Consider the following 21,494-nt stretch of genomic DNA (forward strand, 5'->3'; position numbering starts at 1 on the left):
ATTGTATTTATTGAGTGCTTACTGTGTGCAGAGCAGCATGGCTCAGTGGAAAGAGCGCGGCCTTGGGAGTCCGAGGTCATGGGTTCAAACCCCGGCTCGGCCACTTGTCAGCTGGGTGACTTTGGGCAAGTCACTTCACTTCTGTGCCTCAGTTACCTCATCTGGAAAATGGGCATGAAGACTCTGAGCCCCAAGTGGGACAACCTGATCACCTTGTAACCTCCCCAGTGCTTAGAACAGTGCTTTGCACATAGTAAGTGCTTAATAAATGCCATTATTATTATTATTATTACTAAGCGCTTAGGGAGTACAAGTTGGCAACAGAGACGATCCCTACCCGACAACGGGCTCACGGTCTAGAAGGGGGAGATGGGTCAATCAATCAATCGTATTCATTGAGCGCTTACTGTGTGCAGAGCACTGTACTAAGCGCTTGGGAAGTACAAGTTGGCAACATATAGAGATGGTCCCTACCCAGTGAGGTAAGGGTGGTTGGGGGTAAGAGAGCTGCTCAACTTCTTTTGCCGCCACTGCCATCTCTGACATTTTGGGGAGTGGGCCTGGACTGCGAGTGTGGGAATGGACTGGACCGTGTCGGGTCTGACCTGTACGTCTGGACTCCATGGGGCTCTAGTGACGTGGAGAAGGCTAAGCCTAGATGGGGGTGGAGTCTCCACCTTGTCTCCTCTTTTCCTGTGTCCCCAGGCCCGAGGAAGAGTGTGGAAGATGTTGTCACAGAGGGGGTTGTGTTCATGGACACTAGGATACGTGGCCACTACCCTGGCAGTCCCATGTGGGAACTAAGGTCTGGCAGGAGCCAGGTTTAGAAGCACTTCTGTTGTTGCATGGTCCACTTTAGGTTGTTGTGGCACAGGTTTGGAGTGACATGTAGTTCCGGGGGTCCATCTAAGCACGTCGGTTGGAGGTTGAAGCATCGTGACTCAGGCAGAACTGTGTGTTCGGGAGGTTGAAGGAATGGTTTCCAGCACCCGCTCTGCCCTGGGTCTTCTGCGTGACCTAGGCCAAATCGTTTCATGCTTCTGGGCCTCGGTTTCTTCCTCTTTAACATGGAAACGATGAGGTTAATATGTGCCCCTCCCAACCTCGCAAGGATGTCTTGAGTTGACGTGAAAGTGTTATGGGTCATTAACAATAATAGATAGGTAGGGGTGTTATAATAATAATGGTACTTGTTAAGTGCTTACTATGTTCCAAGTGCTGTTGGGGGTAGATATGAGTTAATCAGGCTGGATGCAGTCCTGGATACAGTACAGTCCTGGATACAGCACTTAGAACAGTGCTTAACATACAGTAAGTGCCTTAAGAAATTCCACTGAAACGAACAAAAAACAAAGAAGCTTACAGTCTACAGGGAGAGACAGACATTAAAATTGACTTGGTGAAATAGTAGCGTATAAGGATATTTCCATAAGTGCTGTGGGGCTAGGGTGAGTATCAAAGTGAACTGGTTGCCAGGTTACTGTTAATTTTCTTCTCCGATTCAGAGTTAAATCCAGTTATACCCCAAGTGCACTGGGGTAGATATGAGTTAATCAGGCTGGATACAGTCCCTGTCCCACATGGGGGTCACTCGCAATCCCCGTTTTACAGGTTAGGTAACTGAGGCTCAGAGAAGTGAAGTGACTTGCCCAAGGTCACACAGCAGATAGGTGGCAGAGCTGGGATTAGAACCCAGGTCCTTCTGATTCCCAGGTCTGTCCTTTATCCACTAAGCCATGCTGCCTTCTGCTTCTCCCCTCAAGTTGCTAGGAAGGGTATATGCCAGGAGCACCAATGGTGGGCATTGGAGACAAGACAACTGAGCCGTCGGTTGGCGTTGCGGGACTGATCCCAGAAGGGAAATGCAATTTTGGGGTAGGTTTGAGGTATTCCGAAGTGGGTAGAACATGGATCTGGGAATCAGAAGGTCATGGGTTCTACTCCCTAATCTGCCACTTCTCTGCTATGTGGCCTTGGGCAAGCCACTTCGCTTCTCTGAGCCTCAGTTCCCTCATCTGTAAAATGGGGATTAAGACTGGAGCCCCATGCGGGAAAGGGGCTGTGCCCAACCCGATTCAGCGCTTAGTACAGTGCCTGGCACAAATTAAGTGCTTAACAAATGCCGCAATTATTATTATTAAGACTTTCCTCAGCACGGGCCTGGGAATCAGAGGATCTGAGTTCGGATCAATCAATCAATCAATCAATCGTATTTATTGAGCACTTACTGTGTGCAAAGCACTGGACTAAGCACTTGGGAAGTACAAGTTGGCGACATACAGAGACGGTCCCTACCCAACAGTGGGCTCACAGTCTAGAAGTGGGGGATCCAGACTCTGCTGCTTGTCTGCTATGTGACCTTGGGTAAATCACTTCACTTCTCTGGGCCTCAGTTGACTCAGCTGTAAAATGGAGGTTCAGGACCTGTCTCCCTTGGACTGTCGGCCTGATGTGGGCCAGGGACTGTGTCTTATTTAATTGTATTGCATCTACTCCAGCATTTAGCACAGCGCTTGGTGCTATCACTCCCAGAGAGGTGTAGCATAGAGAATACAGAGACAACAGCGTGGCTCAGTGGAAAAAGCACGGTCTTTGGAGTCACAGGTCATGGGTTCAAATCCCAGCTCTACCACTTGTCAGCTGTGTGACTTTGGGCAAGTCACTTAACTTCTCTGTGCCTTAGTTACCTCATCTGTAAAAATGGGGATTAAGACTGTGAGCCCCCCGTGGGACAACCTGATCACCTTGTAAACTCCCCAGCGCTTAGAACAGTGCTTTGCACATAGTAAAGGCTTAATAAATGCCATTATTATTATTTTATTATTATTAACAGCTTGCTCTAAGTCAGGCAGCACCATTAATCCCCCTCCCTTCTGGGAGGTCTCAGCACATGCCCACCAGTCCACATACTGAGTGTGGGTCACTTACATGGGTGGGAGGTTTAACACATCTGTCCACTTGCATAACGCCCACCCTGAGATGACTGTCAGTAAGCGCTCAATAAATATGATTAAATGAATGAATGAATGAATGAATGAATGAATGAACGTCAGCTCCCCTTGGCCCTCCCGAAGCTGCTCATATGGGAGCAAACCGTCATGAGTCCCCGTGCTGTCAGTGACTTTTGTGGCTTCTAGTTGGCAGTTGAGCAGGAAGTTGGCATCTCTGTATCTCCAGCGGTACCCATTCATCATTCCTGGTTCCTCTAACAGTCCTGCTGATCTCCACTTCATGGCCTGATCTGTCATCTTGGAACTACGTTCAGGAGCAGGAACAGGGGAAGCACCATGGTGTGTGGGAATCCTGGACCGCTGGAGCGGGTCTGACATTGGAGCAGAGCTCTGGGACTGGTAGGGCGTGGGGGCCGCTGAATGTGGGCACGGAGACACCTGCACATCTCGGAGGTGCTGCGTAGTGGCGGCAGCTCAGGCCCTCGGGGTGAGACGCAGGCAAGAGGGGAGGGAGTTTTGGGGTGTGGGTGCATTGGTTCCTCAGTAGAAGCAGCTTGGAGCCCCCTTTCTGCTCTGCGGGGCCCACCCTGGGACAGAAGGGATGACAAAACATCTTGGATCTCCCTCCCCACACTGCAGAGCTTCAGCCCAGACCTCATTTTGGAGCAGGGGAGGGGAGGAAGCTGGGGGAAGAACTGCTGTTCCTTCATTCATTCATTCAATCATATTTATTGAGCGCTTACTGTGTGCAGAGCACTGTACTAAGCGCTTGGGAAGTACAAGTTGGCAACATATAGAGACGGTCCCTACCCAACAGTTGGTCCCTATTCCACATGGGGCTCACAGCCTAAGCAGGAGGGAGGAACAGCTATTGAGTTCCCATTTTGCTCCACTCAACCGCAGTGATTTCTGAATGAGCCGGGGGCTGCCCTGCGGCAACAGAAGCTCCACACACGGGGCTCACCTCTCTCTGTACTTCCCAAGCGCTTAGTACAGTGCCCTGCACACAGTAAGCGCTCAATAAATACAATTGAATGAATGAATGAGTGCTGTTAATATGTTTTGTTTTGTTCTCTGTCTCCCCCTTCTAGACTGTGAGCCCGCTGTTGGGTAGGGACCGTCTCTATATGTTGCCAACTTGTACTTCCCAAGCGCTTAGTACAGTGCTCTGCACACAGTAAGCGCTCAATAAATACGATTGAATGAATGAATGCTGTTAATATGTTTTGTTCTGTTCTCTGTCTCCCCCTTCTAGACTATGAGCCCACTGTTGGGTAGGGACCGTCTCTATATGTTGCCAACTTGTACTTCCCAAGCGCTTAGTACAGTGCTGTGCACACAGTAAGTGCTCAATAAATACGATTGAATGAATGAATGAATTAATGCCACGGAACCTGAGCCTGAAGAAATCAACAATAATACTTGGCACATAGTCGGCGCATAACACATATCATTATTATCTTCATTATTAGGATTATTATCTAGTTAGGGAGTACAGTGGAGCTGCGGGGTTGGTTGCTGGTCAGGAGACAGGATGCAGACTCTTGGAGAGAAAAGGGCATGGAGGGGTCATCATCATCATCATCATCATCAATTGTATTTATTGAGCACTTACTATGTGCAGAGCACTGTACTAAGCACTTGGGAAGTACAAATTGGCAACATATAGAGACAGTCCCTACCCAACAGTGGGCTCACAGTCTAAAAGGGGGAGACAGAGAACAAAACCAAACATACTAACAAAATAAAATAAATAGAATAGATATGTACAAATAAATTAAATAAATAAATAAATAGAGTAAAAAAATATGTACAAACATATATACATATATACAGGTGCTGTGGGGAAGGGAGGGAGGTAAGATGGGGGGATGGAGAGGGGGATGAGAGGGAGAGGAAGGAAGGGGCTCAGTCTGGGAAGGCCTCCTGGAGGAGGTGAGCTCTCAGCAGGGCCTTGAAGGGAGGAAGAGAGCTAGCTTGGCGGATGGGCAGAGGGAGGGCATTCCAGGCCCAGGGGATGACGTGGGCTGGGGGTCGATGGTGGGACAGGCGAGAGCAAGGTACGGTGAGGAGATCAGCGGTGGAGGAGCGGAGGGTGCGGACTGGGCTGTAGAAGGAGAGAAGGGAGGTGAGGTAGGAGGGGGCGAGGTGATGGACAGCCTTGAAGCCCAGGGTGAGGAGTTTTCACCACTCTTCGTTCGGATTGAAATTCCACTCTTCCCTCTGCTGCAGGGGGAGAATCGAGCTGTCTAGGTGGAAGAGTAGGTGGAAGTATATTTGGCCCTGCTTTTACTTGAATAGTTAGGGCACCAGGGCAGGGGGCAATTGGTTAGCCCATTTTCTCCTCAGCTTCCAGAGGGTTCAACCTCCCAGATGCCACACATTGTGTTCATTTCCAGGCCTCCAGCATAGGCTTTAAGCCCGGGGAAGGGAGATGTGCTTCCCCACACTCCCAAACAGTGCAATCATCCTGGAGCTGCAGTGAGCCAGTGATCCTGAGTCCTGAAGTGGCTCCGAGGGGGTCTGGGCATCTCTGCTGTGTTCAGAGAAGCCTCAGGGGATATTTTTGGCGTGTGGGGGCCTCCAGAGGATCCAGGCCCTGACATTTCCTTCTTTGAGGGTCCCCATCAGCAGGGGGGAAAGCTCGGCTGTTCTCCGTTGGGGCACAGGTCGGACTATCACCAGCTGCTGGACTGTTCCAAAAAACCAGCTGCCATCAAAACTAGAACCTAGCCTCGAAACTAGAACATGGTGGGAGTCACAGAGTCTTCGGTTCTTATCCCAGCTCTGCCACTTGTCTGCCCTGTGACCTTGGGCAAGTCACTTCACGTCTCTGTGCCTCAGTTACCCCATCTGTAAAATGGGGCTTGAGACTTTGTGCCCCGAATAATAATTATAATGGCATTTATTAAACGCTTACTATGTGCAAAGCACTGTTCCAAGCGCTGGGGAGGTTACAAGGTGATCAGGTTGTCCCCCTGGGGGCTCACAATCTTAATCCCCATTTTACAGATGAGGTAACTGAGGCACAGAGAAGTCAAGTGACTTGCCCCAAATCACACAGCTGACAATTGGTGGAGCTGGGGTTTGAACTCCAAAGCCTGGGCTCTTTCCACTGAGCCACGCTGCTTCTCAATGGGATGGGATGGGGACTGTGTTCAATCTGATTTGCTTGTATCTACCTCAGCGCTTAGTACAGTGCCTGGCACATAGTAAGCGCATAAAAAATACCACAATTATTATTAGTGACTTAGCCAGCCCAAGCCCGATCCACCTGGGGCTACTGGGAGACTTCTAAGGCTATCCTGAATCCCAGACAGCCCAGGGAACCCAAGATTTCCCAAGAAACCCTGAAAGCTTGGCAACTCACACCTGTAGGCCGAGCATTTGGAGCGCATCAAGGAGACTCCACCTTGGGCCTTGGTTCTCCCTTTCCTGTTCATTCATTCATTCATTCAATCGTATTTATTGAGCACTTACTGTGTGCAGAGCACTGTACTAAGTGCTTGGGAAGTACAAGTTGGCAACATAGAGAGACGGTCCCTACCCGACAACGGGTTCTAAGTTCTATCCTGTGAACACCAAAGACTCTCAGTGAATCTGTTCTGATTGACCAACTTGGTGATGATGGACTCATTCTTTCATTCATTCAATCGTACTTTCTGAGCGCTTACTGTGTGCAGAGCACTGTACTAAGCGCTTGGGAAGTACAAGTTGGCAACATATAGAGATGGTCCCAGACTGGCATCTCCCTGGAGATGGCAATCTCGTTGTGGGCAGATAACGAATCTACTGACTGCTGCATTGGACTCTCCCAAGCATCTAGTACAATGCTCTGCACACAGTAGATGCTCTACAATAAATATGATTGATTGACCAATGACACTAGATACTTGCTGTCCTGGTTATGCAGGAGAAAAGAGTTTTCTTCACACACCTTCTTGTCTCCCCTCCCGTACCTCTCATCTCTCGTCCCATATTTTCTTGCTTCCCTTCCCACACTTCTTGGCTACGCTGTCTCACCTTTGTCACCTCTCGCATCAATCAAACAACCGATGATAACTTTTTTGAGTGCCTGCTATGTGCAAAGCTTGGGAACGTAAACTACATTATTGATCCCTGCCCTTAAAATCCCATACCCCTTTGCCCCCTAAAACCTGCCTGTAGAACTTAAATGAGATTTGAGTGTAAATTCCTAGACAGCAGGAGTCTTCTCCAAGGTCTTGATCTCTCCCCCATCCCTCTCATGCATACTATCATCACACAAAGTCAGTTAGCATCAATTAATTATGAAGATGCTGATGGTGGCATTGATGACGGTGGTTCTCTGGTGAATGATCAGGGAAATACAAAGAAGAGCAGACTTGCTTCCCCAGCTGTGACCCAGTGGGGTGCCGTGACCAAGGTCAATCAGTGGTATTCATTGAGCGTCACCAGGTGCCAGAGCACTGTACTAAGTGTTTGGGAGAATAACAGTACAATAGAGCTGGTAGATATGATCCCTCCCATCAACGAGCTAACAGTCTAATTAGGAAGACAGGGCATTAAGATAAATTACAGATACGGTGAAATCAGTTACTGAAAGATTAAATTTTCCCTTCTCTGTCAATGCCTCTTCATGCACATGGGATAACTAATGTCAGCAAGGCTTTATTCTCCCAAGAGATGTTGTTGTCAAAAGAGAACTGAAAAATATTAGCATTATCTGCAAAAATTGACTGGCCATCCTGTGTTTCTTTCAGACTCAGTTAATTCAAACGCTCTGCACAGTCAAGTCGAGAAGCCTATAACGTTACTGCTGCCAGTTTCCCCAAAGGCAGCTGCACACTCTAGGCTCCTGACACTTCCATTGTTGGATGCACATCCAGCAAACCAGGAACTAAGAGATTTTAGCACCCGAAAAGTGTGAACGAGTTATTTATGATGTGGTTTGATTCCTTGTGTGTGTGTTGTGGCAGTTGGTTGGTGGGGGGGGTGGGGGGAGAAATGAAATTGCTTCTGGGTTTAATCCTCTTCGGTCATTTTCACTGCTAATTTGCCTTTTGATGGACCACGGTTGTAGAATCTCAGGATTTAGCTTGGGAAAAGGAATTAATGGGATCACCCTTGGCAGCAGACACTGGAAATAAAACCCAGGGGATCATGTAGACATGATTTTCCCTTGTTACTGGCATCTGATGGTGTTGCAGATGGGATTTTCCAGGACTTGAGTATCTGGGATTTGCAAAGTGGTAGATGGATACGTAGATAAAATGGAAGAGTAGCAGGACTGAGACTTGGAGCTACCCCTCTCTAGACCCAAAGCAGTTTATTTTGGAAATTTCTAGAAACTCCAGGGGCTCTGGATTTTGCAGGTTCAGAAGGTCTTGGCACTTTATGTTCTTTTAAGAGCGGAACAATAGCCAATCACAAAACCTTGCCCCAAATTTTCCCTTAGACATATACTAAAAGGAAGTGGCTAAAATATCCCCCATGTACTCAATTATTCCAAATAACAAATTGAAAACCACATGACGCTGGAGCAAAAAGAGATACTAGCCCACAGGAAACAGGTTAAAAATTGTTTAAAAGGCTGTGAGGTCCGTGTTCTTCGACTACTTATACTACCACAAACGTAAAGCCTACCATTTCATTACACGCAGATGGATTCAATTGCTTTTCCATCTCTATATTTGTCCCGAATAATTTTGTTCTCATTATCTCTGAGAAAGCCCGCATTATCAAGACAACTAATGCTTAACATTTAGAGCTCGTATTTTGTGCTCTTAGACTTGCTTACAACCAGCTCGCATATTTGAAGTGCCTGGTACATGAAATGGCAAATTGCTCTGGCGTGCTGTTTCCTTTTTAGATTGGAAAGTAAGTGCCATATTGTGAATCAGATTCAAAATCAGTGTTCACTTGCAGTGCTTGAGGGTAAGTTTCGAGATGCATGGCAGGTGGGGTGAGGCTACGGGAAGGCAGCATGGCCTAGTGGAATCCCAAACTGGCAGGATCCTGGGTATTAGTCCCAACTCTGCCTCTGGCCTGCTGTGTGACTAACTTGGGTAAGTCACTTGATGGTGGTATTTGTTAAACACGTAATTTGTGCCAAGCGCTGGGGTGGACATAAGATAATCAGGTTGGACACAGTCCCTGTCCACATGGGGCTCACAATCGAAGGAGGACGGAGTAGGATTTAATCCCTAATTTCCAGAGGAGAAAACTGAAGCACAGAAAGTTAAGTGACTTGCCCAAAGCACACAGCAGACAAGTGACAACCTCTCCGGGCTTCAGTTTCCTCCCCTCCAATCAGTAAGATGTATTGAGCTTTTAAAGTATGTAGTATAGTATTCTATACTCAAGTCCCAGGGAGAGTACAACAGAATGGATGTACATGATCCTTGCTCTCTAGGAGCTGACAGTCCAGTGGGGGATAACCTCCCCTATAAAATTGGGGATAAGATACCTAATGTCCCTTCACAGAAATTGTGTCTGATGTGATTATGCCCTACTTGCCTGAAGATGCCTGTGATGGTGGCATCATTGGAGACTGTGTAATTTCCTCAGGGGTCTATGTCTTAGAGAAAAGATTGCTGTCAGGACATCTCTACTGGGGTGTTCCACCAACATCTCAAACTTAACATATCAGAAACTAAACTCCTCATCTTCCCACCCAAACTCCAGACTTTCCCATCACCATAGACAACACCACCATCCTCCTTGTTTCACAAGTCCGAAACCTTAGCAGTATCTTTTCTCATCTCTCTCACTCAATCAACATACATATTCAGTCTCTCACCAAATCCTGTGGTTCTACCTTCACAACATCTGTAGAATCCACTCTTTCCTCTCCATCTAAACTGTTACCACGCTGATCCATCATCTTCCTCATTGACCTACCTGCCTCCTATCTCTCCCAGCTCCAGTCGATATTTCCCTCTGCTACCTGGATGATTTTTTAATTTTTCAATGGTATTTGTTAAGTGCTTACTATGTGCCAAGAACCTACTAAGTGCTGGGGTAGATGCGTGGTAATCAAGGTGGACACAGTCCGTGTCCCACGTGGGACTCACTGTTTTAATCCCTATTTGACAGATATGGTAGCTGAGGCACAGAGAAGTTAAGTGTCTTGCCCAAGTGCACACAGCAAATAGCAGAGCCGGGTCCTTCCAACTTCCAGGCCCGTGCTCTCTCCACTAGGCAACACTCCTTTTCAGAAAAACTGTTCCATATCTTTCCACTCCTTAAAACCCTCCAATAGCTGCCCATCCATCTGCATCAGAAACTCCCTACCATTGGCTTTAATCAACCTATGTAATTTATTAAACATTTACCTTGTGCAAGGCACTTAAGTATTTGATAGAGTAGAGTTGTTAGACATGTTCCCTGCCCACCAGGAGCTTGCTATCTACTCGGGGGAGACAGGCATTAAAATAAATTATAGTTTTATACATGAATGCTATGGGGCTGAGGGTGGGGTGAATATGCAGTACTTAAAAGGTACAGGTCCAAGTGCGCAGGCAACACAGAAGGGAGAGGAAGAGGGAAAATGGGGGTTTAGTTGGGGAAAGCCTCTTGGCAGAGATGTGATTTTAATAAGGTTTTGAAGATGGAGAAAGTGGTGTTCTGTCATATATGAAGGGAGACAGAGTTCCAAGCCAGAGGAACTATCCCTTGTGGGCAAGGGGTAAGCCATGAGATGGATGAGATTCAATTACAGTGGTGTTGGAAGGACCATATGTGAGGGCTGGGTTGCAGTAGAAAATCAGCAAGTAGAGGTAGGAAAGAGTGAGGTGATTGGGTGGTTTAAAGCTGATAGGAGTTTCTTTTTGATGGAGAGGTGGCTATAATAATAATTATAATAATAATAATGATGGTATTTGTTAAGTGCTTACTATGTGTGAAGCACTGTTCTAAGCGCTGGGGGGTTACAAGGTAATCAGGTTGTCCCACATGGGGCTCACAGTCTTAATCCCCATTTTACAGGTAATAGTAATGGCATTTATTAAGCGCTTACTATGTGCAAAGCACTGTTATGCAATCATTGGAGGTTTCTGAGGAGTGGAGAGACATGTGAACAGAATCTTTTTTTAGATAAATGATCCAGGTAATAGAGTGAAAGTAAAGACTGGAGGGCACAGAGACAGGAGGCAGGGAGACCAAGGAAAAGGCTTACGCACTGGTTAAGGCAAGATATGATAAAAGCTTGTGTCAGCTTGTCAACTTGTACTTCCCAAGCACTTAGTACAGTGCTCTGCACACAGTAAGCGCTCAATAAATATGATTGATTGATTGATTGTGTCAGTGCAGTAGTTGGATAGAGAGGAAAGGGGGTATTTGAGTAATGTTAGGAAGGTAGAACTGATAGGATTTGGTAATGGATTGAATATGTGGGTTCAATGAAAGAGATGAGTCATGGTCATTGCCAAAATGACAGGCTTGTGAGGCAGGGAGGATGGTAGTGTTGTCTAAAATGACTCAAAAGACAGGGCAGGGTCAGAGTTTGGGTGGGAAAATAAGGAACTCCGTTTTGAACATATTAAGTCTGAGGTGCCATCCAAGTAGAGTTGTCCTGATGGCAGGAGAAATTGTGAGACCGAGTAGCAAGAAGCAGTGTGGTTTAATGGGTAGAGCATGGACCTTGAAGTTAGAAGGACCTGGGTTCACTTATTCATTCATTCGTATTTACTGAACGCTTACTATGTGCAGAGCACTGTACTAAGCGCTTGGAAAGTACAATTCAGCAATTAAGAGAGACAATCGTTGCCTGCAATGGGTTTACTTCTAATCCCGGCTCTAATCCCGGCTCCCCCATTTATCTGCTACGTGACTTTGGGCAAGTCACTTAAACTTCTCCGTGCCTCAGTTACCTCATGTGTAATATGGGGATTAATACTGTGAGCCATCTGTGCGACACAGACTGTCCGAACTGATTAGCTTGTATTTACCCCAGTGCTTAGTTCAGTGCCTGGGAACATAGTAAGCACTTAACAAATACCATAAGAAGGATAAAAAAGGAATTGTGCATTCAAATGAATGAATGAATGAATGAACCACTGCTACTCACAAGAAATTTGCAAGCTAAGGCATGGGGGTATTGCTCTATTTATTTATTTATTATTACTCTATTTATTTATTTATTATTACTCTATTTTATTTGTACATATTTATTCTATTTATTCTATTTTGTTCATATGTTTTGTCTTGTTGTCTGGCTCCCCCTTCTAGACTGTGAGCCCGCTGTTGGGTAGGGACCGTCTCTATATGTTGCCAACTTGGACTTCCCAAGCGCTTAGTACAGTGCTCTGCACACAGTAAGCGCTCAATAAATACGATTGAATGAATGAATGAATAAAAAAAGAAAAATGATCAGGGCTGGAGATGTTGATTTGGTAGTTATATGAACATCATCAGAGAAGCAGCATGGTAAAATGGATAGAGCACAGGCCTCGGCGTCAGAAGGACCTGCCACTTCCAAATCTGCCACTTCTCTGCTGTGTAGCCTTGGATAAGTCACTTCATTTCTCTGAGCCTTAGTTACCTCATCTGTAAAATGGGGATTAAGACTACGAGCTCCATGTGGTACGGGGACCGTGTCCAACCAGATTTGCTTGTATCCACCCCAGATCTTGGTACAGTGCTTGGCACACAGTAAGCGCTTAACGAATACCACAGTTATTACGAATTATTATTAAAACTGCATACAGATGGTAGTTAAAGCGATAGGAGTGAATGGGTTCTCCAAGGAAATGGGTGTAGAGTACAGAACCTTACGGGACTCCAACAATTAAAGGGATGGAGGCTTGGGAGAAAACTCTGAAGGATATTAAAAAGGAGGAGCCAGAGAGAGGAGGAGAAACCAGGAGAAGACGGTGTCAAGGAAACCAAGGTTTCCAGTGTCAAAGTCAGCTGAGCTGTCCAGGAGAGAAGCAGAGTGTTCTAGTGGAAAGAGCATGGGCCTGAGAATCAATTGCAGCTCTTCCAATTGCTTGCTGTGTGACCTCTAAGTTACTTAATTTCTCTATGCCTCAGTTTCCTCAAATGCAAGATGGGGATTAAATCCTACTCCATCCAACTCGGACTTCGAGTGCCATATGGGAGAGGGACTCAGTCCACCCTGATAAACTTGTGTCCACCCCAGCGCTTAGAACAGGGCTTGAGACGTAGTAAGTGCTGTCAAATACCATAAAAAAGGATTAGGGTGGAATAGAATATGTTGGATTTGGCAAGGAGGAGGTCAAGAGTGGACTTAGAGAGGTTGTAAGGCACTCAGTCAGTAAACCAGCTCACACATCGTTCTTCTAACGCCAACCAAGCAGTTTTCTAAGTGATGCTACCTGATGATACAGATTAATCATCATCTAGACTGTGAGCCCACTGTTGGGTAGGGACCGTCTCTATATGTTGCCAACTTGTACTTCCCAAGCGCTTAGTGCAGTGCTCTGCACCCAGTAAGCGCTCAATAAATACGACTGATTGATTAATCAGGCCAGACACAGTCCCTGCAGCAATATGAAAGTTCAGTGACATGCAGAACTCCAATATCTGCCTTAACCATTGCCACCGAGGGAGGATGCTTAAGCGCTTAGTACAGCAAGCACACAGCTTACTTGTACACGGTAAGCACTCAATAAATATGATTGATTGAATGAATGCTGAGGTTGCTTCAGTCTGGGACTCAGAGTCAAGTCATGACTCAATCAGTCTAGCATTTATTAAGCACTTTGGGCAGAGGACTGAACCAAGTGTTTGGGAGATTACACTAAAACAGAGTTAGAAGACACGATCTTAGCATTCTGGGATCACCTGGGAAGTGGGGAAAACTTTTACCATCTTTCCCCCCCACCCTAGAGCTTGTTCATCTGTCACCCAGGGGCAGTCCCCCAGTTCCCCAAACCTGGATGGATCAGGTTTAGGCTCTGGGGCTACTGACCGTGCTGGATAAACAGACAACTCTGCTGTTATGGTCCTGGTATCAGATCCAGGGAAAGGTGGCTTAAATTGCATTTGTTTGGGTTGTTTCCTTATTAAGAATGCATTAAGCACGGTAGAGATCCCAGATCTTGGTGGCTTCCAAGCGGTAGGGGCTGTGGGAGAAGCTCCAGTAGCTGCGAGCCATGTGATCTGGGGAGCCACGGGTGGGAGAGCTTTGTCCTTGGCCTCCCCACAGCCAGACTATTCCCTAATAATAATGATGGCGTTTAGTAAGCGCTTACTATGTGCAAAGCACTGTTCTAAGCGCTGGGAAGGTTACAAGGTGATCAGGTTGTCCCACGGGGGGCTCACAGTCTTAATCCCCATTGTACAGATGAGGTAACTGAGGCACAGAGAAGTGAAGTGACTTGCCCAAAGTCAGCTGACAATTGGTGGAGCCGGGATGACCTTTACACCCCAAAGAGATAATAATAATGTTGGGATTTGTTAAGCGCTTACTATTCAAAGGGCTGGATAATGATGGTATTTAAGTGCTTACTATGCACAAAGCACTTTTCTAATCGATCAGTCAATCGATCATATTTATTGAGCGCTTACTGTGTGCAGAGCACTGTACTAAGCGCTTGGGAAGTACAAGTTGGCAACATATAGAGACGGTCCCTACCCAACAGTGGGCTCACAGTCTAGAAGGGGAGACTGTGTGGCCCATACGGGGATCGAACCCATGACCTTGGCGTTATTAGCACCACGCTCTAACCAGCTGAGCTAACCGGCCAGCTTTTTAAGCGCTTTCTAAGTGCTGGAGAGGTTACAAGGTGCTCAGGTTGTCCCACGGGGGGCTCACAGTCTTCATCCCCATTTGACAGATGAGGGAACTGAGGCCCAGAGAAGTGAAGTGACTTGCCCAAAGCCACACAGCTGGCAATTGGCGGAGCCGGGATTTGAACCCATGGACTCCGACTCCAAAGCCCGGGCTCTTTCCACTGAGCCACGCTGCTTCCCACTTTCAGCTATAGAGTATCTCTAGCGAGGACAGTGAATAGGATGCTCCCAAACATTGTGGTAAAAGAATATGAAATCTGGAGGGATTTAGGATCCTAGAATGACTTGGGTGGGCTCTTTCCTCCAGGATTAAAACTGAATAACCCCCCCTCCTGCTCCATCCCCCTTTAATTGCCCCCACCCTGCAAGTAATAGTAAACTTCACAGAAGCATAACACCATCAGCTTGTGGCCTATACCCCTGGGCACATTTGGAAAGCTCATTTAAAGTCATATTTCTTCCAGACTGTGAGCCCACTTTCTAGACTGTGAGCCCACTGTTGGGTAGGGACCGTCTCTATATGTTGCCAACTTGGACTTCCCAAGCGCTTAGTACAGTGCTCTGCACACAGTAAGCGCTCAATAAATATGATTGAATGAATGAATGAATTTCATCAGGAATCCTTTCCTGACCAACCATTCGTATCCCCGTCCTATTCGCCGTCCCCTCTGTCCATCCCCTCTGTGTCACCTATGCACAGCGTGGGTACGAAGCAGGATGGCTCAGTGGAAAGACCCTGGGCTTGGGAGTAAGAGGTCAAGTCCTGAATAATAATAATAATAATAATAATAATAATAATAATAAAATAATAATAATGGCATAATAAGAATGGCACAGTCGCTAGACTGTGAGCCCACTGTTGGGTAGGGGCCGTCTCTATATGTTGCCAACTTGGACTTCCCAAGCGCTTAGTCCAGTGCTCTGCACACAGTAAGCGCTCAATAAATACGATTGAATGAATAAATGAATTTCATCAGGAATCCTTACCTGACCAACCATTCGTATCCCCGTCCTATTCGCCGTCGCCTCTATGTCACCTATGCACATGGGTCTGTACCCAGCGTGGGTGCAAAGCAGCGTGGCTCAGTGGAAAGACCCTGGGCTTGGGAGTAAGAGGTCAAGTCCTGAATAATAATAATAATAATAATAATAATAATAATAAAATAATAAAATAATAATAATGGCATAATAAGAATGGCACAGTCGCTAGACTGTGAGCCCACTGTTGGGTAGGGGCCGTCTCTATATGTTGCCAACTTGGACTTCCCAAGCGCTTAGTCCAGTGCTCTGCACACAGTAAGCGCTCAATAAATACGATTGAATGAATAAATGAATTTCATCAGGAATCCTTTCCTGACCAACCATTCGTATCCCCGTCCTATTCACCGTCGCCTCTATGTCACCTATGCACATGGGTCTGTACCCAGCGTGGGTGCAGAGCAGCGTGGCTCAGTGGAAAGACCCTGGGCTTGGGAGTCAGAGGTCATCCTGAATAACAATAATAATAATAATAATGATAATAATAATAATAATAATAATAATAATAATAATAATAATAATAGCATAATAAGAATGGCGCAGTCGCTAGACTGTGAGCCCACTGTTGGGTTGGGACCGTCTCTATATGTTGCCAACTTGGACTTCCCAAGCGCTTAGTCCAGTGCTCTGCACACAGTAAGTGCTCAATAAATATGATTGATTGATTGATCTTAAGAAGTTGGCCTCCCTCTGCCTTGTCTTCTGCCAGGGAGATCTGTGACGTGGGAGAGTTGTTTGGGTACAGAGGGAATTGGAAGAGGAATACAGAAAACAAGGGCAGGGGCCACGGGTACCCCCCCCCCCCCCCAAAATACTCTAGATGTGTGTGGGTAGCCCTGCGTAAAGCGGTTGATAAAGCATCATTACGTCGAATCAGTTGGCCAGTGTACCACACAGCAGCTCTGTACACAGCGTGGTTCAGCGGGCTTTGGAGTCAGAGGTCATGGGTTCAAATCCCAGCTCTGCCAATCGTCAGCTGTGTGACCTTGGGCAAGTCACTTCACTTCTCTGGGCCTCAGTTCCCTCATCTGGAAAATGGGGATTAAGACGGTGAGCCCCGCCGTGGGATAATCTGATCACCTTGTAACCTCCCCAGTGCTTAGAACGGTGCTTTGCACATAGTAAGTGCTTAATAAATGTCATCATTATTATCTTCTAGACTGTGAGGCCACTGTTGGGTAGGGACTGTCTCTATATGTTGCCAACTTGGACTTCCCAAGGGCTTAGTACTGTGCTCTGCACACAGTAAGCGCTCAATAAATACGATTGAATGAATGAATGAATGCACAATGGGCATCAGAGTGTACAGTCAGTGTACATTGAGTATTTGCAAGAACCACCACTGACCGTCTCTATATGTTGCCAACTTGTACTTCCCAAACGCTTAGTACAGTGTTCTGCACACAGTAAGTGCTCAATAAATACGATTTAATGAATGAATGAATGAATGGCCACCTTACTGGGAAAGCAGCAACACTGAAAACAGAGTGTCCTAGTGGGATTCGGGACCTGGGATCTAATCCTGGCTCGGCCACTATCTGCTGGGTGACCTCGGGCAAGTCACTGTGCTTCTCTGTGCCTCAGTTTCCACATCTGTGAAATGGGACTGTGAACTCTCTGTGGGACAGGGGCCAAACTGATTATTTTATATCTAGCCCATGCTTAGTACAGTGCTTGGCTCATTGTAAGCACAGTGTGGCTTAGTTATTCATTCATACAATTGTATGAGTGAACTCTCTGTGGGACAGGGGCCAAACTGATTATTTTATATCAATCAATCAATCGTATTTATTGAGCACTTACTGTGTGCAGAGCACTGTACTAAGCGCTTGGGAAGTCCAAGTTGGCAACATATAGAGACGGTCCCTACCCAACTGTGGGCTCACAGTCTAGAAGGGGGAGACAGAGAACAAAACAAAACATATTAACAAAATAAAATAAATAGAATAGATATGTACAAGTAAAATAAATAAATAGAGTAATAAATACGTACAAACATATATACATATATCCAGTGCTTAGTACAGTGCTTGGCTCATAGTCAGCAGTGTGGCTTATTCATTCATTCATTCAATCGTATGAGTGAACTCTCCTTGGGACAGGGGCCAAACTGATTATTTTATATCAATCAATCAATCAATCGTATTTATTGAGCACTTACTGTGTGCAGAGCACTGTACTAAGCGCTTGGGAAGTCCAAGTTGGCAACATATAGAGACGGTCCCTACCCAACAGTGGGCTCACAGTCTAGAAGGGGGAGACAGAGAACAAAACAAAACATATTAACAAAATAAAATAAATAGAATAGATATGTACAAGCAATATAAATAGAGTAATAAATATGTACAAACGTATATACATATATCCAGTGCTTAGTACAGTGCTTGGCTCATAGTAAGCACAGTGTGGCTTATTCATTCATTCATTCAATCGTATGAGTGAACTCTCTGTGGGACAGGGACCAAACTGATTATTTTATATCTAGCCAGTGCTTAGTACAGTGTTTGGCTCATAGTAAGCACAGTGTGGCTTATTCACTCATTCATTCAATCGTATGAGTGAACTCTCTTGTGGGACGGGGCCAAACTGATTATTTTATATCTAGCCGGTGCTTAGGACAGTGCTTGGCTCATAGTAAGCACAGTGTGGCTTATTCATTCATTCATTCAATCGTATGAGTGAACTCTCTGTGGGACAGGGACCAAACTGATTATTATCAATCAATCAATCAATTGTATTTATTGAGCACTTACTGTGTGCAGAGCACTATACTAAGCACTTGGGAAGTCCAAGTTGGCAACATATAGAGACGGTCCCTACCCAACAGTGGGCTCACAGTCTAGAAGGGGGAGACAGAGAACAAAACATATTAACAAAATAAAATAAATAGAATTGATATGTACAAGTAAAATAAATAAATGAATAGAGTAATAAACACATACAAACACATATACATATATCCAGTGCTTAGTACAGTGCTTGGCTCATAGTGAGCACAGTGTGGCTTATTCATTCATTCATTCAATCGTATGAGTGAACTCTCTGTGGGACAGGGACCAAACTGATTATTTTATATCTATCAATCAATCAATCAGTCGTATTTATTGAGCACTTACTGTGTGCAGAGCACTGTACTAACCGCTTGGGAAGTCCAAGTTGGCAACATCTAGAGACGGTCCCTACCCAACAGCGGGCTCACAGTCTAGAAGGGGGAGACAGAGAACAAAACATATTAAGAAAATAAAATAAATAGAATAGATATGTACAAGTAAAATAAATAAATGAATAGAGTAATAAATACATACAAACATATATACATATATCTAGTGCTTAGTACAGTGCTTGGCTCATAGTGAGCACAGTGTGGCTTATTCATTCATTCATTCAATCGTATGAGTGAACTTTCTTGGGACAGGGGCCAAACTGATTATTTTATATCTAGCCCGTGCTTAGTACAGTGCTTGGCTCATAGTAAGCACAGTATGGCTTATTCATTCATTCATTCAATCGTATGAGTGAACTCTCTGTGGGACAGGGACCAAACTGATTATTTTATATCTATCAATCAATCAATCAATTGTATTTATTGAGCACTTACTGTGTGCAGAGCACTGTACTAAGCGCTTGGGAAGTCCAAGTTGGCAACATCTAGAGACGGTCCCTACCCAACAGCGGGCTCACAGTCTAGAAGGGGGAGACAGAGAACAAAACAAAACATATTAACAAAATAAAATAAATAGAATAGATATGTACAAGCAGTATAAATAAATAAATAGAATAATAAATACGTACAAACATATATACATATATCCAGTGCTTAGTACAGTGCTTGGCTCATAGTAAGCACAGTGTGGCTTATTCATTCATTCGTTCAATCGTATGAGTGAACTCTCTGTGGGACAGGGACCAAACTGATTATTTTATGTCTATCCAGTGCTTAGTACGGTGCTCGGCTCATAGTAAGCACAGTGTGGCTTATTCATTCATTCATTCAATCATATTTATTGAGCGCTTACTGTGCGCAGAGCACTGTACTGAGCGCTTGGGAAGTACAAGTTGGCAACATATAGAGACGGTCCCTACCGAACAGTGGGCTCACAGTCCAGAAGCTTAGTGGATAGAACATGGTCCTGAGAGTCAGAAGGACCTGGGTTCTAATCCCAGCTCCTCCACTTGTCTGGTGTGTGACCTTGGGCAAGTCACTTCACTTCTCTGTGCCTCAGTTACCTCACCTGTAAAATGGGGATTGAGACTGTGAGCTCCATGTGGAACAGGGACTGTGTCCAACCTGATTAACTTGTTACTCCCCTCCTCAAAAATCAGTGGCTGCCTGTCCACCTACGAATCAAGCAAAAACTCCTCACCCCGGACTTCAAGGCTGTCCATCCCCTCGCCCCCTCCTACCTCACCTCCCTTCTGTCCTTCTCCAGCCCAGCCCGCACCCTCCGCTCCTCCGCCGCTAATCTCCTCACCGTACCTCGCTCTCGCCTGTCCCGCCATCGACCCCCGGCCCACGTCATCCCCCGGGCCTGGAATGCCCTCCCTCCCCACATCCGCCAAGCTCGCTCTCTTCCTCCCTTCAAGGCCCTGCTGAGAGCTCACCTCCTCCAGGAGGCCTTCCCACACTGAGCCCCCTCCTTCCTCTCCCCCTCCCCATCCCCCCGCCCTACTTCCTTCCCCTCCCCACAGCACCTGTATATATGTTTGTGCAGATTTATTACAGATTTATTTATTTTACTTGTACATATTTACTATTCCGTTTATTTTAATTTGTTAATGACGTGCATCTAGCTTTACTTCTATTTATTCTGATGACTTGACACCTGTTCCCATGTTTTGTTTTGTTGTCTGTCTCCCCCTTCTAGACTGTGAGCCCGTTGTTGGGGAGGGACCGTCTCTATGTGTTGCCAACTTGTACTTCCCAAGTGCTTAGTACAGTGCTCCACACACAGTAAGCTCTCAATTCATTCACCATCTCTATATGTTGCCAACTTGTGCTTCCCAAGTGCTTAGTACAGTGCTCCGCACACAGTAAGCTCTCAATTCATTCACCATAATCTATGTGTTGCCAACTTGTACTTCCCAAACGCTTAGTACAGTGCTCTGCACACAGTAAGCTCTCAATTCATTCACCGTCTCTATGTGTTGCCAACTTGTACTTCCCAAGCGCTTAGTACAGTGCTCCGCACACAGTAAGCTCCCAATTCATTCACCGTCTCTATGTGTTGCCAACTTGTACTTTTGGACTTTTAGACTGTGAGCCCACTGTTGGGTAGGGACTGTCTCCATATGTTGCCAACTTGTACTTCCCAAGTGCTTAGCACAGTGCCCTGCACACAGTAAGCACTCAATTCATTCATTTAATCGTATTTATTGGCGCTTACTGTGTGCAGAGTACTGTACTAAGCACTTGGGAACTACAAGTTGGCAACATAGAGAGCCGGTCCCTATCCAACAGTGGGCTCACAGTCTAGAAGGGGGAGACAAAGAACAAAACCAAACATATTAACAAAATAAAATAAATAGAATAAATATGTACAAATAAAATAGAGTAATACGATATGTTGCCAATTTGTACTTCCCAAGCTCTTAGTACAGTGCTCTGCACATAGTAAGCGCTCAATAAATACGATTGATGATGATGATGATGATGAATGAATGAATATTGCCGACTTGTACTTCCCAAGCGCTCTGCATACAGTAAGTGCTCAATAAAGACGATTGAAGGAATGAATGAATCTACTCCAGTGCTTTGAACAGTGCTCG

At 45.7% G+C, this 21,494-nt stretch overlaps 1 protein-coding gene and 1 non-coding gene across 2 annotated transcripts in view; one reads left to right on the forward strand and one right to left on the reverse strand.

The window, feature by feature from the left end:
• Positions 1-21,494, forward strand: part of NPAS2 (neuronal PAS domain protein 2) — a 194,623-nt gene that overhangs the window by 55,091 nt on the left and 118,038 nt on the right. The window lies entirely within an intron of this gene.
• On the reverse strand, positions 14,570-14,643 carry TRNAI-AAU. The gene has a single exon. It is a non-coding gene; the product is annotated as a tRNA-Ile (tRNA).

The sequence above is a fragment of the Tachyglossus aculeatus genome, chromosome 20, assembly GCF_015852505.1.
Source record: "Tachyglossus aculeatus isolate mTacAcu1 chromosome 20, mTacAcu1.pri, whole genome shotgun sequence".
Taxonomy (NCBI): domain Eukaryota; kingdom Metazoa; phylum Chordata; class Mammalia; order Monotremata; family Tachyglossidae; genus Tachyglossus; species Tachyglossus aculeatus.